Here is a 23,947-nt window from a genome sequence, read left to right as displayed (position 1 = left end):
ACTTAATTTAATTTAATAATTAATATTATTTTTCCCAATTAATTAATTAAGAATAACAATAAATTATATATAAAAAAATTACTATATTTAATGTAATTAAATAATTAATATTAATTAATTACCAACTAATTAATAATTATAAATATGTACAAAATTATATTAATTAATTAACTAATTAATAGAAATTAATTACCAATTAATTATTAATTAAAATATGTACAAACATATATCAATTAATTAATTAATATTAAATTACTTCCCACCCTATTCCCCTATAAACCCATAACCCGCTACAGAACATATTTATCATTTATTCAATTAATTAAAAATAAATAAAAATTATTTCTCAATTAATTAATTAATAATTCCTACTAATTATTAATTAATTTAACATAATTAAATTACTTCCCACCCTATTCCCCTATAAACCCACAACCCGCTACAGTAGTAAAAGACAATATTTAATTAAATTACATTAAAAATAAATAATAAAACATAATAAATACAATATAATATACACTAAATTTATTTAAAAATTGATATTAGTAACATCGAAGTTATTAATTTTGATATTATTGACATCGATATTTACAACTTCGATATTACTGATATCATACTAATATCGATATTAAGACTGTCGATATTACTTACCTTCGATATTTTGTCCCATCGATATTTAAACTTCGATATTTTTGTATATCGATATTTAAAAATCGATATTTTGTCTGTGTACCGCAGAAGTTACCATAGCTCGCAAGATCCTGAAGGATCATCTGGAGACAGTGGACCTGAATGAATGCATTCAGGTTGAAACTGCGGATACCAGGGTTAGTGTACCACATAAGTTATATGAAGTAACACTCCAAATAGAGGGGGACATAACTAGGAAAATAAAAGCACTCTTTTGGGAACAACTATCTAAGGGTTATGACATCCTTCTGGCTGAAAAAGGCTGGCCACCTGAATTTGTCAGGGAGTGCCCACATGGCGAAGAGATCATTATGCCAGCCTTCTCAAATCATATTCCGATTCATAAAAAATACACCTATGCCAGAAAATGGGCTGTGGCCCAGGCACCAGCATTATACAATAATCATGTGGGATGGGATGAGGATTCTTCTTGCCATAAGATCCAGTTAAAAAATCAACCAACTGCTCAGAAGCAGTATCCGGTTAAACAAGAATTTAAAAAACAGTTCAGGGAGATACTAGATCAACTTGAATACCAAGGGGTGATTATAACATGAACCTCGTCCATGAACAATCCTTTGTTTCCTGTCTCCAAACAAGACATATTGTCTAGTTTTGGACTACAGACAGTTATATTCTTGTTGCAAAACCTTTGCAGTACAAAATTCACACAGTGCAGCACTGATGAATAACATCATGCGCAAAAAATATAAAACCACATTAGATATTACAAACTGTTTCTTCTGTCACAATATCTCACCTGAAAGCAGGTACTTGACCGCTTTCTCAATTATGGAGACACAGCATCACTTCTGTCGTCTACCACAGGGATTTAAGAACAGTCCTGGGTTATTTTCAGCCAGAGTAACAGAGTTATTACAGACGTATGATGATGAAGCATTATCTTATGTCGATGACATCTATCTTACAGACAATGATTTGGACAGGCACTGGAACAAGGTGAACACCCTAATACTTGGATTCGCCTCTGAAGGGTACCAATTCAACTTTAAAAAATCAAGAATTGCCCACCTCAACGTCCTATTCTTGAGATACGACTTTCGAATGAAGGCAAAATCCTGGCAGCAAACTTTTTAGAAAAATGTGCGCTGCTCTAACCTCCAAAAACGCTGAAAACGTAGTCAGTTCTAAGATTCCTGAATTTTGGAAGAACTTACATTTTAAACTATGCGGAAAGGGTTAAACCTCTCTACGAATTATTCAAACCTGATTTCAAACCTACTAATTGGACTCAAAAGCACACAGAGATTTTGCGTTCAGTGCAAACAGAGATGTTAGCAACAACACATTTACAGACACGCGTAAATGAACGCAACCTTGTAATCCGAATCATCCCAGGGAGATGCGGATTCACGTACCTAACCTTTAATGAAGGTGAAAAGGTACCAATAACTTACAAAACACACATGTACACACATGCTGAAATTAAATTCACTTCAACAGAAAAAATTCTGACAGCGATTCAAACTGCAGTAGCAAGCGAGAGAGCCCTCGCACAGGGTAAACGCATAAAAGTTGTTACTCCTGTACCTGCCTTAGAGGCAGTGACAAAGGCAAGCATTCCGAATGCAAAAGCTCTACATCCGAGATGGATACAATGGGTTAATTCTCTTGCTGCGACAGATGTTGAATACGTTTTTGACCCGTACTTGAAGACACAAGAATTTCTCCTATATGAACAAAAATGTCCTCTGCCAACTGAAATTCTGCCTCTAGAACATAACGGATGTATAATTTATACAGACGGATCAGCACAACCCGCAATTGGGGGAAAACAAGCTTATAGTGCTGCGTGCGCGATTGTTAAAGGTCGCTGGCGCAATGGTAAATTCAGAGCTATGGTTACAAAAACTCAATCTCTCGGAGACTGTACAGCTCCGCGAGCTGAACTAAGGGCTTTCAAGATGGCGCTTAAAAATACCGATCACGAATTACCCACACTCATAGTGCGCCATTCGTAATACTGCGTCCAGTCTTACAATGAATATTTGCAGATCTGGGTTCAAAACGGTTTCAAAGACACAAAAGGTGGCACAATCAAGCATAAAATGCTTTGGAAACAAGTAGTTCTTTTACAGAAAGAACTACAAAAGACTCATGCGATCCATACACTGAGTCATCAGCGTGATGGCATTCACATTGAAGGGAATTTATTGGCTGATGAAGCCGCGAAGGCAGCTGTGCAAACGGCTTCCATAGCTGCAATAACTCATTCAAAAAAGAAAATAGATGTCGAAACAATGCTAGCTGTCAATGCCACAATCAAAGGCAGCGGAGCAGCATTACCTCCAAACTATCCACGAGAATATTCATGCATAATTGATGCCAACTCCATTCCTTTTGCTCAAATCACTGGAGTGGGGGATAGAGTAATTCCAAACAGGAATCGAAGAGGTGCTTTGATTCAAGAGGCACATATGGAAGAGGGTCTGACACATCAAGTGATCTCTTAATCTCTACTGGAATTACAAGAGATGCACTGGTGGCCAGGGATGAGTCCCCACATTTTCGAATGTGGAATTAATTGCGATGCCTGTTACAGAGATCACAGCTTGGAGCACCACCAGATTCCTGACTACAGTGTAGCCAGCCCAGTACAGACACCACTGTTAGATAGCATTAGACTATCCACGCTCAGACGTGCCTATGGACAAAAGCGATCCCACAAGTATTAGGACAAGATTCATTTGGATGTGGCCTCAGCGCTCGCCTGACGCCCGAACTGTTATAAAAGATTTGCAAGTCTTTCTCGGTACATACGCAATCGGCACGCTACATTCTGATCAGGGTCCTGCTTTTAACTCTCGGGCTTAGAAGGAGGCCATGGCCAGCTTTGGCGGTTGCATTGCGGTACTCAAGTCCATCCCATCCTGGGGGAAATTTGGTTGTGGAAAGAAAAAAATGTGACATAAAGCAATTTATAACAGCCAGGGTATTAGGTTTGGGTGAGGGTGGGTCAAACATCTAATAAGTGTCCAACGTAGTCTTAATCACCTGCCAAGAAATTCGCTGGGTGGAATCACTCCATATGAAATCCTTTTTGGTACTAGAATGATGGTCGAAGACCTCGATCATCATACTTCAGTGGTAGAACCAAAACCATTTGATATCAAGACCGTTTGGCTGTTTTACAGGACTTAAATGAAACAAGAAGAAGTCTAAGCAACACAATACAAAAGCCAACAACCACTGAAGAAAAACCACCTGTCCCAGCAAAACCTGTCTGGATTCCAAAGATTGGGGATCTGGGGCCAGATGTATCAAAGGTTTTTGCCCATTCTGTGTCTATGGGGAAATGTGTTGATACATATGGCCGCTGGTCAGAGAGAAAATAGCAGATAAGAAGGAATTTGGGCCTTCTTACAGAAAACCTGTACCTGTACTAGCAGTCCAGGGATCAAGAACAGTGTTAGTGCCACCCCTTGTTGGATGAAAGGAGAACCAGTCCATATCAATTGACCTGGTAAAACCACACCATGTGGCCGATAATGAGTAGTAAGCGCAGTGGACTCCAAAGATGCAGCAGATGACCAAATCTTGCTACCATCCAAGAGGTTCAAACTGAAAGACTCATCACCTTTGAAGAATCTGCATGTAGAAAAGAAGGACTATGCAACAAGGCCATGGAACTTGTGCCTCTTGAAACCCAAATAACAGTTTGTTAAGAAACTCCCGTCTACCATGAGGTAGCATCTGACTATACTAACATGTCAAGGGAACAAGCAGCTTCAGCGATTTCAAATAATCCGGATACAATACCAACAATTGACAGAACTGCTTCTGGCTATTTCCTCAATTTTGATACCTTTTCTAAGGATCCCAGTGAGCCTGAAACAATGGCAACAAACAAAACTTTCAAGGAACAAGTAAAAAAACTTTTTCACCAGCTTGCAAATACATATCTGGTTTCACCATGGGTTGAACTTTGGATTGTATTGGGCATACTTTTTCTCCTACTATGGCTCATTCTTGTTTTAAGTTTGGGACAGCTAATAGATGGAAAATATAGTAAAATGGACACAGCAAATAAAAACATCAACTTGCTCCTGAAGCCACACAAATCATCTCATCGTGAGCAAAGAGACATGTCCATCAGTAAACATTACAGCCGTTCCTCTACCGGGTGGTATAGCTTGGGAGAGAACTGATTATGACATTTATGGCCCTGTCAAGCTGCTGAAGATTCCACACCAGTTTAAGGTTTCCTTGAGTGATTTTGTGTTACCCAGTACATTTTCTGATGATTGGGAATTTAAAACTGTTAATAACATGATGGCAGACTTAGAAATGTCAGCAAAATTTACAAAACATGAATACTAAGATGGTTCATCAAATTATGAAGAAATGTATTGTTTTAATCATGTTGGTCATCATTATTTGCACAAATCTGCAAAACCCAGAAATGTTTTAACTTATAATCCGAGGGAGCATTGTCCAACGCAACCAAAAAGTAGCTCAAAAACATTTAATGAACAATTTCCATACTTTACAGGTTTTAATGTCACAAATCCAGAAACCTTTAATTTGAAAAATGTTAATAAGACAGGCATGAAAAGTATGTTGACTAATACTAAGCAAATTTATTCTGCGGCCTTTTATGCTCAATTGTCCACATTAGGCTTTAACTTTTGGAAAGACATTATTGAGACAAAAACTGTCAGGGGCACAAAAGACTGGCAGGTACAAAGTTTAGAAGAATTATTCAGAGCCTGCATAATCCCAGAACAAAAAATGTTCTGAAATGAAACTGTTCAACAAACATCTTGTCTTGGCCTGGCTAAGATAAAAGAATTAATCAAACCGTCCATACCAAAACCCACACCTGATAGTAATATAACTACAGATGAGGAGGTAGACGTAAATTATATTTTACAACAAAACAGAAGTAATCCTAAATGGAAAAAATGGTTAATCTGGCCTACAGACACGAATAACTGTCAAGATAGATTCCTGAACAAGACACATGTATTTAAAGTAACTAGGCCAGATCCGAGATATGTCCAGAGACAACATTCAGGGATAATAGCAACTTACAGTGTAGGAAAACTGTGCCTTGAGTGGCTACAGAAATCCGCACTCCCAGATATAAAACAACACTTAACATTACTTAAAGATGGTATTGATTTGAGAGAATTCTTACTTGGAAATCGCAAACGACGTCATAAATGTTTCGTATACGCCGGTATATACGCTGCTTATAATGAAGCATGGAAAGTCACACAAATGGAAACTGCAGAACGAATACAGGAAATTTATTGCATTAATTTAGAGAAAGCTCTCTCGGTAGTTGACAATCGGTTAACAACTCAGTCATCCAGAATTTATTCTTTGGACAGCATTGTATCCTCTGCCATAGACATAATGGAACAGGACTTGCTGATGTTACAACATGGCCAGTCTCAAAACCTTCATTCAGGCTATGTGCCTTGACGTCTAATCAACAACACGTCATTGTTTACTGTATTTAACCTTACCGATAAACAAATCTCTTTGGCACAGAGGGGAGCAGACTATACGGTGCTGAGCATAGAAAAACTGGAAAGATTACCATTAACCGTTTCTGAGAAACCAGCCTTTGAATGAATAATACATGGCACCAACACGATACCAGTGATGATATTCCAGTTTCAGTATTGCTTAAATCACATACCAATAGGCCTGTATGAAAGGTTGGGTAAAGAGTACATAAAGTCGACCTGGGATTTACCATACACACACAAATGTTGGAGTGGGGAAAATGAGGTATTTCTTAGTGGTAAAAACTGTAAAACAACATTGAGCGGTACACTTCTTTGTCAAGGCATTAATTTACATGGAGCCTGTAATGGTTCTTCAAACAACTTATCATGCCACTTGCAGGGTTCCCCGGCAGCAGTGATAGATCCAATTTTTAGGCAGCTTTCCAATGTAAGCTACATAATGCTACAAGAAACCGCTTGGTAGTCGTGCGCTTTATAAGTATTTTAATTTCAATTTCAATGCTGAATGATCACAGCTGTTGTGGAATGATGCCTGGGATAGCATATCTCGTTAGTGTGTCAGCCAGGGTCACTTGTTGTATGCAAGTATTGTTTCCAAAAACTAAGACAGATGGGGAGTCGCCACTATGGCCATCACTGAACATCTCTTCTATACGAATTGATACTTTAAGCAGAATGAAAGCCATTCTTTTTTTTAAAAAACTGTGCCACTGACCTCGTCCAGAGAGACGTATGATCTGCAAGTTGTAAGGTCCTCTGCGGAGGTACATGCCTTGTTATCAACAAACTGCCCTATACATTTTGCAGAAATGTTAGGTCGTATCTTAAACATGACTGATACCAATAGTATTGTACATGTATTAAAGATGATTTTTTCGGGAATGTTAGCACCATTTGAAGCAGTCCTGGACATCTTTCCTAACTTTGTGCACTCTGTGTTCTGCGGCCTGCCTCTCGTCTTGGGACTCGTAGCAGGGTTACTATTTTTATTACTCCTGCTCTGTTATGGCAAATCCGGTCACCAGCGATACCCAGATTACCATGGAGAACGCTCTTCTGGCAATGCAGTATCGTGAACGCATAACACAGATTCTTGGCTTGGCTCGTTTGAGAGATCTGAATACCACGTGGTTCCTATCGTTCAGACCCATCATGGCAAGATTGCATCTTACCTGTCCTATGATGCCTGCTTTGTGGAGAGGAATTCCTGTTGGATATTTGTCTGACACTCCCATCAGCACTGCCAATGGATGTTGATGCTTTGCTTGGTTCGGTAGAGGCTCATGCATTGTGTTGCCCCCAACGGCTACCAATCCTGATGACGGCATTCATTTAGGTCTCATCGGCAATTCCAGCTGAGGGTGAGATACGTGGACCAACAGGCACACAGGTACCATCTAAGACGAACATTGCTAATGCAACTGACGCTGACGGCGATGCTTCTCATCTGTGCACAATTGATCTACTTAATGAAGTGGTTCAACTTTCATCTACTGTGGTAGACGATTTCTTTGCTAGCCTAGACGATTTAATGTTTTCTCCTGACACCAAGAATAACTTTTGAAGTTACCACACAGCGTTCGTCCAACTCTGAAGTTCAACCTTTGCTTTTACAAAACAAAAACTTCTAAATTTGGAACTCTATTTTTCTATGATTTGATTTGACTTTTTTCCAAAAATAAACTTTGGCACAAAGCAATCTGCTTAAAGTAGAACTATTCTTAGAGAACGAGAATTATTTGAACACTTGCTAGAAACAATATTGACCTTATCAAGAAACCAAAACAGTTTATATATTCTGCTATGGGATGGTCTCAACCTTTTTTCTGTATTTAGAGCCATTTATATATGTAATTTTATGATTCATTCAGTTAGCAATACCAACAACATGCTACATGATTGAAATGAAATCATTGCTTTTCAAATGCATTCAGTATTAATGCTCATTTTCATGTGCAACTATTTAAAATGCATTTTTATGTATTTTTGGGTGGAATTGTAAACACATGCTTCGGATATGTTTTAATGCTTAGATTTAGTAATGTCGAACATAATAAAGTGGAGTGGGTGTTGTAGAGCATTTTAGGACCCTAGTGTAATTTTCCCGATTCATGCCCTTATATAGGTATAAATCACCATGTCCATATATTGGCATAGAAATCATAACCATATTTAGACATAGCTCATGCAGTCCAAATACAGCATGGCTACTTCCACTAGTTCCGAAAATCCACAACGATTTCTTGGAAAACTCGGCTGCAGCAGCTAGGGACTTCCCTTTGCTTGAATATTGATTTATCCAAGAACTCTTGGAGTTTTCAAAGAACTGAGACACTTTGATGACGTTATTATGTCCACCTTTGCGTCAGTCTCGGCACATTCAAGGTATAAATATGCCCACACTTGCCTTAGCAAACACACGGTGGGTTGGAGCCGTTCGACTATCTACTTACCCGACGCATCCTGCTACAGCAAATGCTGAAGAAAGCCGACCCTCCAGCAGACGCACTGAGAGAGACACTGTCTTTTCTCTAGCCAAGAAATCCAGCTACAGTGTTTCCAAGCTACCCTTGCGGGTTGTTCGGAAATCGAGTCCTGAGACTGACCTCCTTCATTCTAAACCAAGGTACGGAGCTGATTAGACCCTAAGAGAAATCTTGGATAGATTCTTGGCTAAAAGAATACTAAATTTATGCTACACCTCACTTACTTCTTCCCTCGTACTAGACTCGGTTAGGTACATCGGGGTAGACATATTTTAGAAGGACCAGTTGAGTACTATTTAGCCTTTGTTATTTATGTATGTATTTATCTATGGTCTAGGAACCATACAATGCTTTTACAGTATTATTTTATCCTACTCTTCATAATGTATGCATTATACTTTGCAACAAGTCTACGATTGTAGCAGTTAATTTCTTCTGCATGAGAAAGAAGACTGTTCAATAAATACTTTTATTGAAAACGCCCTTCTCTCTATTTCTCTGCACCTCTGGTGAAACGAAGCATGCACAAATGACTGAGTAAAATATCTATCTATTGTTTCCACGACTCTGAAGATCAGTTTTATCTTGGGGAAGCCAAGTTGTCATGTTTATGTGGTTGTCAGAAACGAAATCCCTTCTTGTGAATTCGCGAAAGTTTCTAGTGACATCTGAGCTAGCTGGCACTCACAATTGAGTCTACTCTAACAACATCACCCCCTCTCAAGCCCTCTGCGACTCCCTAGCTTCATTCTTCCACAACAAAATTGCAGACATCCACAACAGCTTCGACAACCAACCCGGAGACCAATCCACCCAACCATCTGCTGGACCTTCACCCCCCTCGAACATCCTTAATGACTGGAACCCAATCTCCACTGAGGACACCATCCGCCTGATGAACTCCATCCACTCAGGATCCCCCACAGACCCCTGCCCTCACCACATCTTCAACAAAGCAGACTCCATTATAGCACCGCACCTCCGAGACGTCATCAACTGCTCCTTCAACTCCGCCACCTTCCCGGAAAGCTGGAAACACGCTGAACTCAGCGCCCTTCTGAAAAAACCCACAGCGGACCCCACCGAACTAAAAAATTACCGCCCCATCTCGCTCCTTCCATTCCCGGCCAAAGTCATTGAGAAAGCTGTCAACAACCAGCTCGCCACCTTCCTCGAAGCCAACAAATCCCTTGACTCCTCACAGTCCGGCTTCCGAGCAAAACACAGCACTGAGACCGCCCTCATCGCAGCAACAGATGACATTCGAACTCTACTGGACAATGGAGACACAGTCGCCCTCATCCTCCTCGACCTCTCCGCAGCCTTCGACACAGTCTGCCATAGCACCCTTCTACAGCGCCTCAGAAACATCAGAATCCAAGGAAAAGCACTAGAATGGATCACCTCGTTCCTCGCCGGAAGAACCCAGAGAGTCCGCCTTCCACCATTCAAGTCAGTGGCCACTGAAGTCATCTGCGGCGTACCACAAGGATCTTCACTCAGCCCCACCCTTTTCAACGTATACATGAGTCCCCTCGCGGCCATCGCCCGCCAACACAACCTCAACATCATCTCCTACGCGGATGACACTCAACTGATACTATCACTCACCAATGACCCTAGCACCGCCAAAACTAACCTACACGAAGGAATGAAAGAAGTAGCCGAATGGATGAAACACAGCCGTCTGAAACTGAACTCAGATAAAACAGAAGTCCTCATTTTAGGTACCTCCCCCTCCGCATGGGACGACTCTTGGTGGCCAGAAGCCCTTGGAAAAGCACCCATCCCGACAAACCACGCACGGAACCTGGGCGTCATCCTGGATTCCTCACTTTCAATGAACAGACAAGTCAACGCCGTCTCCTCATCCTGCTTCAACATTCTTCGCATGCTCAAAAAAACATTTCGTTGGATCCCCACCGAAACTAGGAAAACGGTCACCCACACTCTGGTCACGAGCCGACTGGACTATGGAAACACCCTCTACGCCGGTACTACCGCCAAACTCCAGAAAAAACTCCAACGAATCCAAAACGCCTCAGCCAGGCTCATATTAGACATCCCGCGTAAAGAACATATCTCTAGTCACCTGAAAAACCTCCACTGGCTTCCCGTCAATAAGAGGATCACTTTCCGGCTCCTAACCCACGCACACAAAGCACTCTACGAAATCGGACCAGAATGCCTCAACACACGACTGTCCTTCTACACCCCCTCCCGCCAACTACGATCATCCAACCAAGCCCTTGCCAATGTACCTCGCATCAACAAAACCACCATGGGAGGTAGATCCTTCTCCTTCCTTGCAGCTAAAACCTGGAACTCACTTCCCACTTACCTTCGCCTTACCCAGAACCACCTAGCATTCAGAAAGCAACTTAAAACGTGGATATTTGACAAGTAATTCCCCACCCCTCCTCAAGCACCTTGAGACCCTCTGGGTGTGTAGTGCGCTATATAAATTCTCTGACTTGACTTGACTTGACAATAGCGACCTAGTAGACATAAGTCCTAAGTCACATCTATAGGATATATTATTGCAATGCGCAGAGCCTATTGGGAATATAGGAACTACACTACACTATCCAACAGTTTCCCTACTGTTGCACTCCCTGGAGTGGGAATATTAATGTTTTCCCACCCGCTTGCCAACACTTTCCCTACTGTTGCACTCACTGGAGTGGGAATAGTAATTTATAACCCCTCTGCTATCCAACACTTTCCCTACTGTTGCACTCTTTGGAGTGGGAATAGTAATTTTAACCCCTACGCTATCCAACACTTTCCCTACTGTTGCACTCTCTGCAGTGGGAATAGTAATTTTTAGCATTACGCTATTCAACACTTTCCCTAGTGTTCCACCCACTGGGGAGGAAATAGTAATTTTTAACCCTATGCTATCCAACACTTTCCCTACTGTTGCACTCTCTGGAGTAGGAATAGTAATGTTAACCCCTACGCTATCCAACACTTTCCCTACTGTTGCAATCCTTGGAGTTGAAATAGTAATTATTACCCCTACTCTATCCAACACTTTCCCTACTGTTGCACTCACTGGGGTGGGAATAGTAATTTTTACCCCTACGCTATCCAGCACTTTCCCTACTGTTGCACTCACTGTGGTGGGAATAGTAGTTTTAACCCCTACACTATCCAACACTTTCCCTACTGTTGCACTCCCTGGAGTGTGTATACTAATTTTTACCCACCCGCTAAACAACACTTTCCCTACTGTTGCACTCACTGGAGTGGGAATAGTAATTCATACCCCTCCGCTACTGTTGCTCTCTTTGGAGTGGGAATAGTAATTTTAACCCCTACCCTATCCAACACTTTCCCTAATGTTGCACTAACTGGGGTGGGAATAGTAATTTATATCCCTATGCTATCCAACATTTTTATTAGTGTACTGTTTTGAGTTGGAATAGTAATTTTATTACCTCTGCTATCCAATATTTTGTATATTATTTTTGTCAATGTAGTATAGATTTAATATTAAAAAGAGTAAATTCTTTTTAAATTTATTTTATTAGTTATATATATTTATTTAATTTTCATTTATATTATCTTTTAAGGTGTATAGATTTATTTATAATATATATGATATGTTTTTATAAGTTATGAAGATAATTATTTAAAATGATTAGTAATTATATATTATATATTATATGTATATGTTAAACTTATTTCTACATTATATTTATATAATATTTATAATTTTTAGACATTGTAATTTTTTTTACTGTTTATTTTAATTACATGTATTCTCTACTTAATTTTACATAATTTTTTAAACCTAAATAATAAAAGATATTTTTAACAACGATATTTTTGACATTAATATTTTTTTACAAAATTTGTGTTAGGGGCGGAATTTGCGGAGTTGCCCTATGCAAATTATCGCAAAATTGCTCTAAATCTCCGCGAGCACGCGGAAATTTTGCAAAGACGTAGAGATTGCTTTTCCCGCCCATTCGCGATGTGTTTTTGCGTGCTCACGGGAAAATATATCTATAGCTTGCCCATGTGGTCGCTAATGGGTGTGGTCATCTTGCTTGCGATGGTTATTTCCTATTTCGGGTCAAATGACTTGTTCCCGATTGCAAACTCTCATGGGATAGTGCGACCGGCTACCAACAATCCAACATCTTGTGGTGCACGTGAATGGATAGGAAAACTCATCGGGGAACGCAGGGATCCGGTAAGTTGGTCCAGCGTGTGAGAGAATGCATTTTTAAAGAGCGAACAAGAAAAAACTTAGCGGATTGCGTATGTTTTGACATCCCCACGTTCTCTGCGGAACGTGGAAATGCACAAACTTCGTGACTTCTGCGAGCGGAACGGACTTTTGAGCCCAGGCCTAATTTTTGTACTTACCGTAATGTAGATAGAAGGTCGATATTCTTGATCTTGATATTTCGCCTATGATATTGTTGACATAGATATTCCTGTAGTCGATATTCTGACAGTGATTCGTTGGCGATCTGGGGGCACCACTGTAGGGGAAGGCACCTGTGAAGACCTCTGTGTTTTGGCAGTGTGGGGGTCGACCCTCCTTACCTCTCCCTTTCTCTCTCCCCCAGTGAGCCTGTGTGGGATCAGCCACAACAGAGGAGGTCCCCCAGTTGAAGAGAGCCATAACTGGATGTTAACTTGTGGCGGTACACTGTTCTCTCTCCCACCCTGCCAAAGATTCCCCAACTCATTGGGCTGACCCGGTGCCACCATGACTATTCACCACACCAAAAAAAACAACACGTTAAAGCGAATGCTGAGCAGGCCCCAGCCAACATAAGCAGAACACCAGTGGCGTGTCCCACCCGCTTTTAACACTCACAACCCTGCCGGTGGTCAGGCCCCAGGCACCTGCCCCTTCTTAGAGGCTCTCTTCAGTGTCCTAAAAGATGATATAGCAACCCTTATGCAAGAAATAGCAGTAAGACAATAGGAGAGACCTGGGAGATCTGAATCAAAGAGTGACCCGTGGAGCAAACCAGCGATACGAGAGAGGAGGAGGAACTCGGAGACTACCGGTGTGAACTGCTGGAACTACACAACAAGAATGAGGAGCTGCAATGTCACCTGGAAGATCTTGAAAACATATCATGCGATCCACCATTAGAATTAAAGGTGTTCCCCTCGAGGCGGACTCCGAGAACTTGGACTTGCAAAGAAGGACATTGTTCTAGATCGCACCCACAATGCAGGCCACCCAACCAAGTTCCCTGGCATGCCTCAGGTTAAACTGACCTGTATGCATCATTACTGCCTAAAAGAAACCATCATGTTAGGATTGGCAATCAGAACGTGAGCACATTTGAAGGAACAAGCATTTTGTTGTTTTAAGACTTGTCCCTTATCACACTGCTGCACCACACGGCACTTTGACCAGCTACCACTTTTCAGTGGGAGGCGGGGATCCGTCATAAGTGGGTGTTAGAAATGGGATTCCTGGTTGGCTGAGTTATGCACCCAGGCCAGGCAGGAACCATTACTCTAGTCACCGTAAGCTAGATACACACCAAAAGATAACTTATGCCCACCCTCTGGTAGCTTGAATCATAGCAGTAAGTCTTATTTAAAGAGGCAATGTGCAAAATATTTGTGCAACACACACAGTAACAAAATGAATACACCACAAAAAGACTCCACAAAGGATTAGAAAAATAAGGAATATTGATCTGAGCAAAATTAGACCATAACAACAAAAATCCAATCAGTAGAAGTTGAGATATGAATTCCTAAAGATTAAATGCAAAAATAGTGCTTAGAAGTCACTTGCGGTCAAATGATTACTCGAGGTCATGAGGTATCGATGCAAATCCACAGCTCATTCCAACAATGATAGAGGGCAGCCCGGTTACAGGACCGCACAGCCCCGCTGAGAAAGTTCTTTAGATGGAGCAAAGCTACGATTCTGAGAGCTCAATGAATCGCTCTCTTCCATGCAGTCGGGTCAATAGGGCATCATCGAGCTTCGCTGAAATGAAGGGAATGCATAGTCATTGGGCCGTGCAGCTGTCTGGCCACTCAGGCTGTAGACCTGATGCAGTCAAACAGCCTCTACATTGGCGTTGAAGGGCGATGTGTTGGTTCTGATTGGTGCAGTGGTGCTGATGCATCAGATTTGTAGGAAACAGCTGCAGAACCCACTTCTGAGGTCCAGAACTTGGAGGGGTACCTCAGGTAAGGATAGGACTCATACAAGGCAGAGCCCAGCAGCACTAGCGGAATTGCAGGAAGTCCTTTCTGTCCCAGAGACTACAGAAAACAGGAGGCAAGCCAACAAACCCTTGGAAATCACTTTGGACAGAAGGCTCTCCATCAACAGGGTCAATGGGCAGTAGGTAGCAGGAAAACTAGCAGAAAAGCAGTACTTTCAGAAAAGCAGTTCATCTGAGTTCTTTAAGCAGCACAGCAGTCCTTCTGACAGAGGTTCAGTTCTATATCCAGAAGTGTCTGATTCAGAGAGTCAAAGACCCAGTACTTATACCGAAAAGTGCCTTTGATATAGTTGGTGACTTCAAAGCATCTCTCTGAAGTGCACAAGGATCCTTTTCAACCCAGTCCTGTCTACTGGGCTATCTGTGGGGGGTAAACCAGTGATTTGTATGTGGACAGGACACTACCTAATGAAGTGTAAGTGTCAGCCTCTCCCATTCCTCTCTGTCCAGGAAGACCCATCAGAATGCAGATGAAGGCAGATGAGTGTTCAAAATGCAGATGAGCCTCACCTTCTTGTATTTGTGACTGTCTAGAGGGAATGTCCAAAGTGTAGCTGTCACCCACCCCAGACGTGTATTGGAGACAGGCTGTTAGGAAAAAAGAGGATTAAGTACCGAGAATATCCACTTTTAAAAAGTGGTATTTTTAAAACAGAAATGTTAAAACTAACTTCACAAGTAAGGAGGATTTATTATTAGCATTCCTATCATATGAAACATGAAAAGTCTACTCCTCCCTGATCAGAAATTAAGCTTAAAAATGTAAGGCCTCACAGTAGGGAAAAACAAAATAGGCTGTCTGTCACTATCAGGACATGTAAAACATGTAAGTACCTGTCCCATATTTTACTTACATGGCACCCTACCCTTTGGGTTGCTTAAGGCTTACCTTAGGGGTGACTTGTATGTAAAAAAAGGGGAATGTAAGGCTTGGCAAGTAGCTTTAAATGCAAAGTCAAAGTAGCATCTATCTGCGCACACAGGCATTGCAGTGGCAGGCTTGAAACAGGTTGGAAATGCTACTTCTATGGGTGGCACAATCATTGCTGCAGCCCACTAGTAGCATTTGAAGTACAGACCCTGGGTAAATGGTGTGCCACTTTGCAACTGACTTATTAGTACAAGACAAATGCCAATCAGGTATATGAAATTAAATGAAAGGCATTTGTAAAGCACATGCATACTCACAAGAGTGACCCAGTGCTAAATTGTAAGGTTGCCTACCGAAGAGCACTGATTGTACTATAAAGCTTGCTGAAAGACACCATATCATGTTTAGGAGAGAAGCACATGCACTCTAGCACTGATTAGCAGTTTAAAGTGCTCATAGTCCTAAGGCCAACATACAGAATCAGCAACTCGTGGAGGCAAAAAGTCTAGGGGAAGACCACATTAAGGATGCCAGGTTCAACAGTAGGGTCATCGTTTTTAGTTAATTTTCATTTGGAACAATGAAAAAACATATAATCCACACTATGGAGGAGGCCAACTTGGTATAGAGCATGGAGGCAGCACAGGAAGATGAGGCCAGCCATTCGGCACTGCAGGGCCTGTCGAACTCATCCAATATGTTGTGGCATACCTCACGATCAGTGAATAGATAACCTGGTAAGCCCACAGCAATATGGGGTCACAAAGAGGGAATGGTCCTGCTAAATACACTACAACACTACACCACAGATCAGACCATCATAGGAAATACCATGCTCATCCTCGGCTCCAACCCTTCAGCCTGAAACGACTCCTGGTGGCCGAAGGCACTGGGGGCAGCCCGACACCCCCGACCATACACGCAATCTGGGAACCATCCTCGACTCAAAGCTCTCAATGACCAAGCAAGTCAACGCCGTCTCCTCCTCCTGCTTCAACACCCTCCGCATGCTCCGCAAGATCTACAGATGGATCCCCACAGATACAAGAAAGACAGTCACCCAGGCTCTCATCAGCAGCAGACTCGACTACGGAAACGCTCTTTACGCAGGAGCCCCGCTCAAGCTCATCAAATGACTACAACGCATCCAAAACGCCTCGGCACGACTGATCCTCGACGTACCACGCCACGGTATGGGGGGAGGTGGACACATTGGGTTCTGCCAGAGAGGAAGGAGGTGGTCCAATCCAGAGCCTTGTCTCGGATCCCTGCAGCATGGAGGCGTGCGCGTAGCGTGGAGTGGCAGACGGTGTTGAAGGCGGCAGAGAGGTCTAGGAGGATGAGTGCTGCGGTCTCGCCATTGTCCAGCAGGGTCCTGAAGTCATCGGTGGCGGCGCTGAGGGCAGTCTCAGTGCTGTGGTTGCTGCGGAACCCTGACTGGGAAGGGTCCAGGATTCTGTTGTTGGTTTTCTCAATAACCTTGGCCGGGAAGGGGAGCAAAGAGAGAGCCCGGAAGTGCTTGAGGTCTCTTGGCTCTGCCTTAGGTTTTTTAATAGGGCGTTGATCTCGGCGTGTTTCCAGATCATTGGGAAGGTCGCGGTCTCGAGGGAGAGATTGATGAAGTTGCGCAGGTGGGATGCGATGGAGCTGCTTGCTCTGTTGAAGACTTGGTGCAGGAATGGGTCTGACGGAGAGCCAGAGTGGATTTTGCGCATGGTCTCGATGGTGTCATCGATGCTCACGCTGGCCCAGGCTAGCAGGAGGTCGTTTTCGATGGTGTGTGGAGGGTCTATTGTGTTGCTGTCTGTTGGGGCTGTCTGGGTGTTGAAGCTGTCGTGGATGTCTGCTATCTTGCATTGGAAGAAGGTGGTGAGGGAGTCACACAGGGCTTGCAACGGCGGGATGTCGTTGGTGTTGCAGTTGGGGTTGGAGAGTTCCTTCACGATGTTGAAGAGCTTCTTGCTATTGTGTGCATTGTTGTCAAGGTGGTCTTTGAAAGAGGTCCTCTTGGCCGCCCTGATGAGGTGGTGGTGGTTGCGGATGGCGTCCTTGTGTGCTGCGTGGCTGTCCGGAGTTTTTTTCACTTTGCCATTTCTTCTCTAGTTTCCGGCAGGCTTGATCGGAGGCTAGTAGTTCTGGGGTGAACCAGCTGGCCCTCTTGCTGGTGTCTCTGTGGGGGGGTTTCTTCGGCGGGGCGAGGGTGTTGGCGCAGTCCTCGATTCAGCGTTTGAGGCTGTGGGCAGCGTCGTCGATGTTGGAGGGTTCGGTGGGTGGGCTGAGATCGAGGTTTGCTTGTAGTTGGTCTTCTGTGATTTTGCTCCAGCAGCAGAGGGGGATCTGTTGGGTGCGGTGGTGTGTGCAGTGGCGGCTGGTGACTTTTGAAAGTGGTAGGGCATAAATGTTCAGGATGAGTGCCCTGTGGTGAGAGAGCATAGCGAGCGATCCTGACCGTTATATGGAGATTCAGGGAGGTTCTCCCTTGGGGAAAATTTGTAAAATGTAGTGGACAAATGGTACATTCTCAGGTAAATTTGAGAAAGCAAGAATGTTTATAAAGCAATTGTGAAAATGTAGAATTAAAATGTTAAAACATAAAAATGCTCCATATCTTACTGAATAAAACTATGTAATAAATGCTTGTTCGTAAGAAAGTTTTTGCAGGCGGGCTGTGAAAACACAACGAAGTACAGTGCAGCTAAATTATTTTTTGTGTTTGAAAATTGTGTTTTGCATTTCTAATAAAAAAATGCTCTCTATGTGACCTTGAGGGACTCACTATTGGGCCTACTGCCTAAAAAGTCAGGTTGGATGAATCGACCGGAATTGTAATTCCAGCTTTCCCACATCACAAAACTGTGTGATCCTGGGCTAATTCCTAAACTTCCCCATTCATCTGCTTTCTTGTCGGCTAAATCCATTTGTTCCCAGAACTATTCTTAACTAAACATGACTTTTTAATGATATCGGGAAACATATGACTGGCACAAAATAAAGGCATGACAGCTAATTGTCAACTGTATAGCCAAAAACGCATGGGTTTTGATCCTGAATTCTCTACTTTGAACAGGTTATCAGTTGCAAATCATCTCTCAGAACCCTCTGCGTTTTTGCAGGTGAGGAGGCTGACAACAAACCAACAAGCGCATGCACCCCATTTCTCGGATCTACCAAATTGGGAGCACTTAAAGCCATGTTTAGGAGACAGCTAAAAACGAGCCACTCTGAAAGCACAACTAGGCGGTGGAGTTCACTGCTTGGAGCTGTGCAGACATCCTCATGGATGAGAAACACTACATTTTACAGATAACACGTTTTGTTGTATATATATATATATATAGGCTGAAATCAAATCTGCATAACAAGGCAATAGGAAAAATGCATGTACCAATCCCCTATTTCAATGCCATATTACCTTAACTTTGATGTAAATCGGAAGAGTGAGGCCTCTGGCCAGTGACGCTGTTAGCCTGGTGAGCAGCAGCAGGAAGTTTGGTTCTACAAGATGCGTTCCACAGTGAATGGGCAGAGAGGCACAGGGGCAGCGAGGGGAACAGAAGGGAAAACCGGGCAGGGACATGGGCCAGCAAGGGGTATAGAAGGAAAGATCGGGCAGATAGAGAAGGGCGACTGCGAGGGGGAACAGAGGGATTAAAAAGATGCACAGACAAAGTACAGGCAGTGGGGAAAGACAGACAACAGCTGTCACAGACACAACAATGAAAATACAGGCAATTCACTAAAAGCAATAAAGCGGAGGATGAACATACCTACCTACGGCCTACCACTGGCCACCAGGGATGAGGCTCAGGTGGTAGCCTGCGGGTGGCTGAGGTCCTCGAATTTCCTCAGCAGCGGCAGCTGGGGCAGGGAGACACAGGACGTGCTGTGCGGAGAGGGAGCAACCTACCTTGTTGGGTCAAGGGTCGCTGCATACCCATACTGGAGTAACAAACACTTCTTGAACCTCCTCAAGTCCACTTTTATCAACTTCGAGAGAGATAGTGTCAATCAGAAAGTCATATTTTGGGATACTCTTCATGTTTAGCTAATTACTAAAAGACAAAAAATGTTAAGGAAGATTCTCACATTGTCTTAAGAATTCTTTCACTTGCTTGGTGATTTTGTTCATATTAAGGTCATCATTGCATTAAGATCCTTTCATTAATAGTAATGCTTACATATCGTATTTCCCTTCCCACTTGCGGTGATTCATGTGCTGTTATCTAGTCATAATTCCAGACTTGGTTGGACCAAAATGTTTCCCTAGCTGAGCTATCATTGGCAGAGTAATCAGTGAAACTGAGGTGTGGAAAATAAGGCCATCTGCATATAGCACTATATTGGTACTGTATCTCTTATAGTTATAGTTAAAAGATGACTCTTCGTCATCATCAGTTCTTAATATTTGTGCTAGCAACTCAGTAATTGAAAATAATAACTATGCCTGGCACCCCTTTCTATATTAATTATAGATGTTAAATTCCCTTTGACCTAGAGTGAGGGAATCTGTACAGAGGTTACACTGTTGTCATAAACCTGTCCCTTCAAATTAGAATTCCGTATTACGTGCCACAAAAAAAGACAAGGTGATCCAGGCAAATCTGCAGCAGCATCCAATGGGTAAATTGCAAAAGAAATATTTGTGGTATTGATCAACTCTATAAACCGGTGACAGGACGGAGGAGTCCTCTGCATGGTAAGAGAAGTGAATCTCTGCCCTGAGTGCCCAACTGTGCTGTTGATGGGAACTCTAATGCTGACATTTTTTGATAGGCGAAAACAGATCATGCATGGGCACTATATTATAGGTCTTTTTCATGGATTGCAATCTTTTTGAACCAGGAGTGGCAGCTGATCCAGAGCAGGAAATCGCAATGCTTCTAGAGGATATCATACATCGGAGCAGGTAAACCATGAACTGGGTGGGCCTTTGGGTCCCCGGGGGACCTACTGCTATCAGTACTGTGACCCCATAGACTCTGATGTTTGAACTTCCGAAAGGAATCAGAAGTTTGGCCTAATAGCTAACATTCCACAATGTGGTCATCAGTGAATTTCGGAATAACATCATACCAGTTGCACCAAGGCTAGTAGAGCAGAGAGTGGCATGACAGCTCCTAGGGCCCAGATCGTCAGTGGGATTGTGGTATTGCTTTTGAATGTAGCTTACCTTTGCAAGTGTAGGCTTTGAACTAACACACTTCTTATAAAAACAAGTATTTGACTGGATATTGATTAATTTCTCTCACTACTTGTTAGCAGATGGGCTCTTGCAGGACCTATTTGCAACTCAAATTACTTAACTCGTCCCTGGACCTATGCATGGAAAAGGTTATCTGCTTGACCTGATCTTCTCTAATGATGTTTTTTTTAAAGTCCAGGACCCATTTTCAACGAATTGTTCAGAACATTTTATCATTCCTTTTACCATTGACCTACTTCCCCCACGCTCTTCCTCCTCATGTACTACACGGAAAGACAGCTTCTGGTCTAAACTAAATGTTGACTCTTGGAAACAGATTCTTAACTCAACTAGACCGGAACTCAATCAAGATCTTGATCTGGCCAGTAGCAAGTACTCACATTGGATCAAACCAGATACACAAAATCTAAGTCAGCCTCTTGGTAAACTCCCGACCTTAGGACTCTATGACAATTGTGTAAGACAGCAGAGAGATCTTGGAGAAAAGACTATACTGACTTAGGTAAAGGAAGATATAAGGAGATCATCAGAAAATACCACTGTGAAATCAAACCCACAAAGAGAACATACTGTGATAAAAAAATAGATGCAGCCTCGAACCTAGATAAATATTGTGATTGGTTAAATCTCTTTTAGATCTGCCCAACAGCTCCTCTACTCTCGAATCATCAGTATCTCGCTGTAATGATATTGCTAAATTTTTCCAGAAAAAAACTGATGATATCAAGCTTACCTTTAGCCCATCTAAACCAGAATCTAACCCTATGGTTAATAGTGATGGACAATCAGTCCTGAAAACTATCCTTAGCACCTTACCCAATATGACCAAAGAGAATCTCTCAATGATTTTTAACAAACTCAAGTCAAGCTCTCCTCTAATTCCTGCCTCCGTCTATTCTAGCTAAAATACTAGATCATATCCTGCCTACCCTACTTGGTATTTGGAATAATTCCTTAGACAAAGGAATTGTCCTGACATCCTGTAAACATGCCATGATAAAGGCCCCTCTAAAAAAAAAAACTGTCTTGACCCCCTTGATCCTGAGGGTCTCTCTGTTGCCTGGACTGAGAACAGTTCTGGAGACGCATTTTAATAAGCACCTCTCAGAAAATCTAGAGCCCTAAATAATTCTCCACTTTACCCTGGGTGGATTTAGACCAATGAATGGTACAGACACTGCCCTCCTGACAGTTGTTGAGGGTTCCAAAATGCTGCTGATTTGAGGAGGATCTGTTGCCATCGTCCTCTTAGATATTAGTGCAGGGTTTGACACTGTTAGTCATGACATTCTCATTGAGAGAATTCGTAATGTGAGAGTTGCTGGTGATGTCCTTCCTTGGCTTTAATTCTATCTTAGCATATGTAGATATTTTCTCATTAAACAGTTCCCCAGGACTCCTCAATAAGTCCTACGCTGTACAATTTATATATGCGTCCTTTGGCTGTTATTGTTCTATCAGAGAGAAGAGGGAGAATACAGAACGTATGATTCTTGGGAACTCCCAAATCCCTCAGGTGGACCTGGAATGGCCTTAACCTCCTTGGAAGGCTGGCCATAAAAACTAGGCTTCAGATTAGACAAATCCCTGAACAAGGAAACCCAGCCTACAAAACTAGCTGCAACATGTTGCAGCATCATGAGAACTCTTCATTTGCTACCTCCTTTCTCTAAAAGAGTAGTAGCCCATGCATTGATTTGTATCTCTCTTGGACAATGGAAATTAATTGTATTTAGGAGCCCCAAAATTTGTAGTAAGTTTGGCTAGAATTTGACCTCTCAGCTGCTCTATAATTTTCTCTGACATGAGTCCATCCGGCAAGCTCTTCTGCCTCTTCATTGGATTCCGGTGGCCAAAGGGTTAAATTTACATCCCTCTGTATAGCTCACTGGGTATTTTCGGATGAAGGTCCTTTCATCTCTAAATCTCTTACCTCTTCCTATATCCCTACCCGAACCTACAGTCTACGAATTCATGACTTCCAGTGGTCCCCTGTATTAAAATGTTAATCTGGAAATTATTTTTATTTAGCTTCAAAAGCAACAAATCACCATCCCAGCCCATGATTCAGTGGTTTGACAGTAAATCACTAAAAAGGTCAGACAAACTTGGAGTCACCAACTCAGAACTATTGTGGCTCACAGCCTTTCTAGACCAGCAAGTATCTTCTTTTTAAGACCAGATATAACTCCTTGTATCAATTCATAAGTTAAAAGCCATTGTGGCACTGTGATAATTCAATGCTTGTGTCATAGGGTGCTCCATATAAAAGAGCTGCTCTCAGCCTAAACTTAGGAACTTAGGTTGGAAGTTACAGTTGGGACCAAAGTTTCCATAGGAAAAGCATTTTTGTTTTGCCAATAACATTAGCACTGCTTGATGAAGCTTCACAACATTTTCAAAAAACTTCCCCTTTTTAGTTCATCTGCTGTGCTACAGGTTGATCAGTCAAGTGGGGGCTGAGAAAGATGGAAGGACCCCAAAAAGCATTTTCCCCTTCGTATGGTTATAGGGATTTTTTCTTTTTTAAACACAACTGCAGCCCAAACTGCTGAATGAAATTACACCAAATTTGGCAGAAAGCTAGATGTGGTCCACCCAGAGTGCTTTTGTGATTTGGTGTAAATCCGTTCAGTAGTATCAGAGATATTTAATTAAAAACATTATAGATATCTGGGAGCCCAACAGCCTACTGAGACCCTACTGAAATGTGATTGGTTGCCAACACTTCAACCAGGAAGTGTTGAACTGAGTCCCATATTAATTTTTGAAAAAGGGGAGGTCAGGGTAGAAACACCCTGACCCCAAGGACTCTTAAAAAATTAACGTGCATCATTGATGCCATTTGAGATGTTATGAGTGATTTCACTGGCCATGTCATAAGTGACGTAATATATGAGGTCATTAGCCGTGCGTGTGCAAGTTATAGTTCACTCACTAACTATAATGGCTGATTTTCTCTGGTTTTG

Source organism: Lissotriton vulgaris, chromosome 5 (assembly GCF_964263255.1).
Source record: "Lissotriton vulgaris chromosome 5, aLisVul1.2, whole genome shotgun sequence".
Lineage (NCBI taxonomy): Eukaryota > Metazoa > Chordata > Amphibia > Caudata > Salamandridae > Lissotriton > Lissotriton vulgaris.
The sequence above is the reverse complement of the archived record's forward strand: the minus strand, read 5'-3'. Positions refer to the sequence as shown.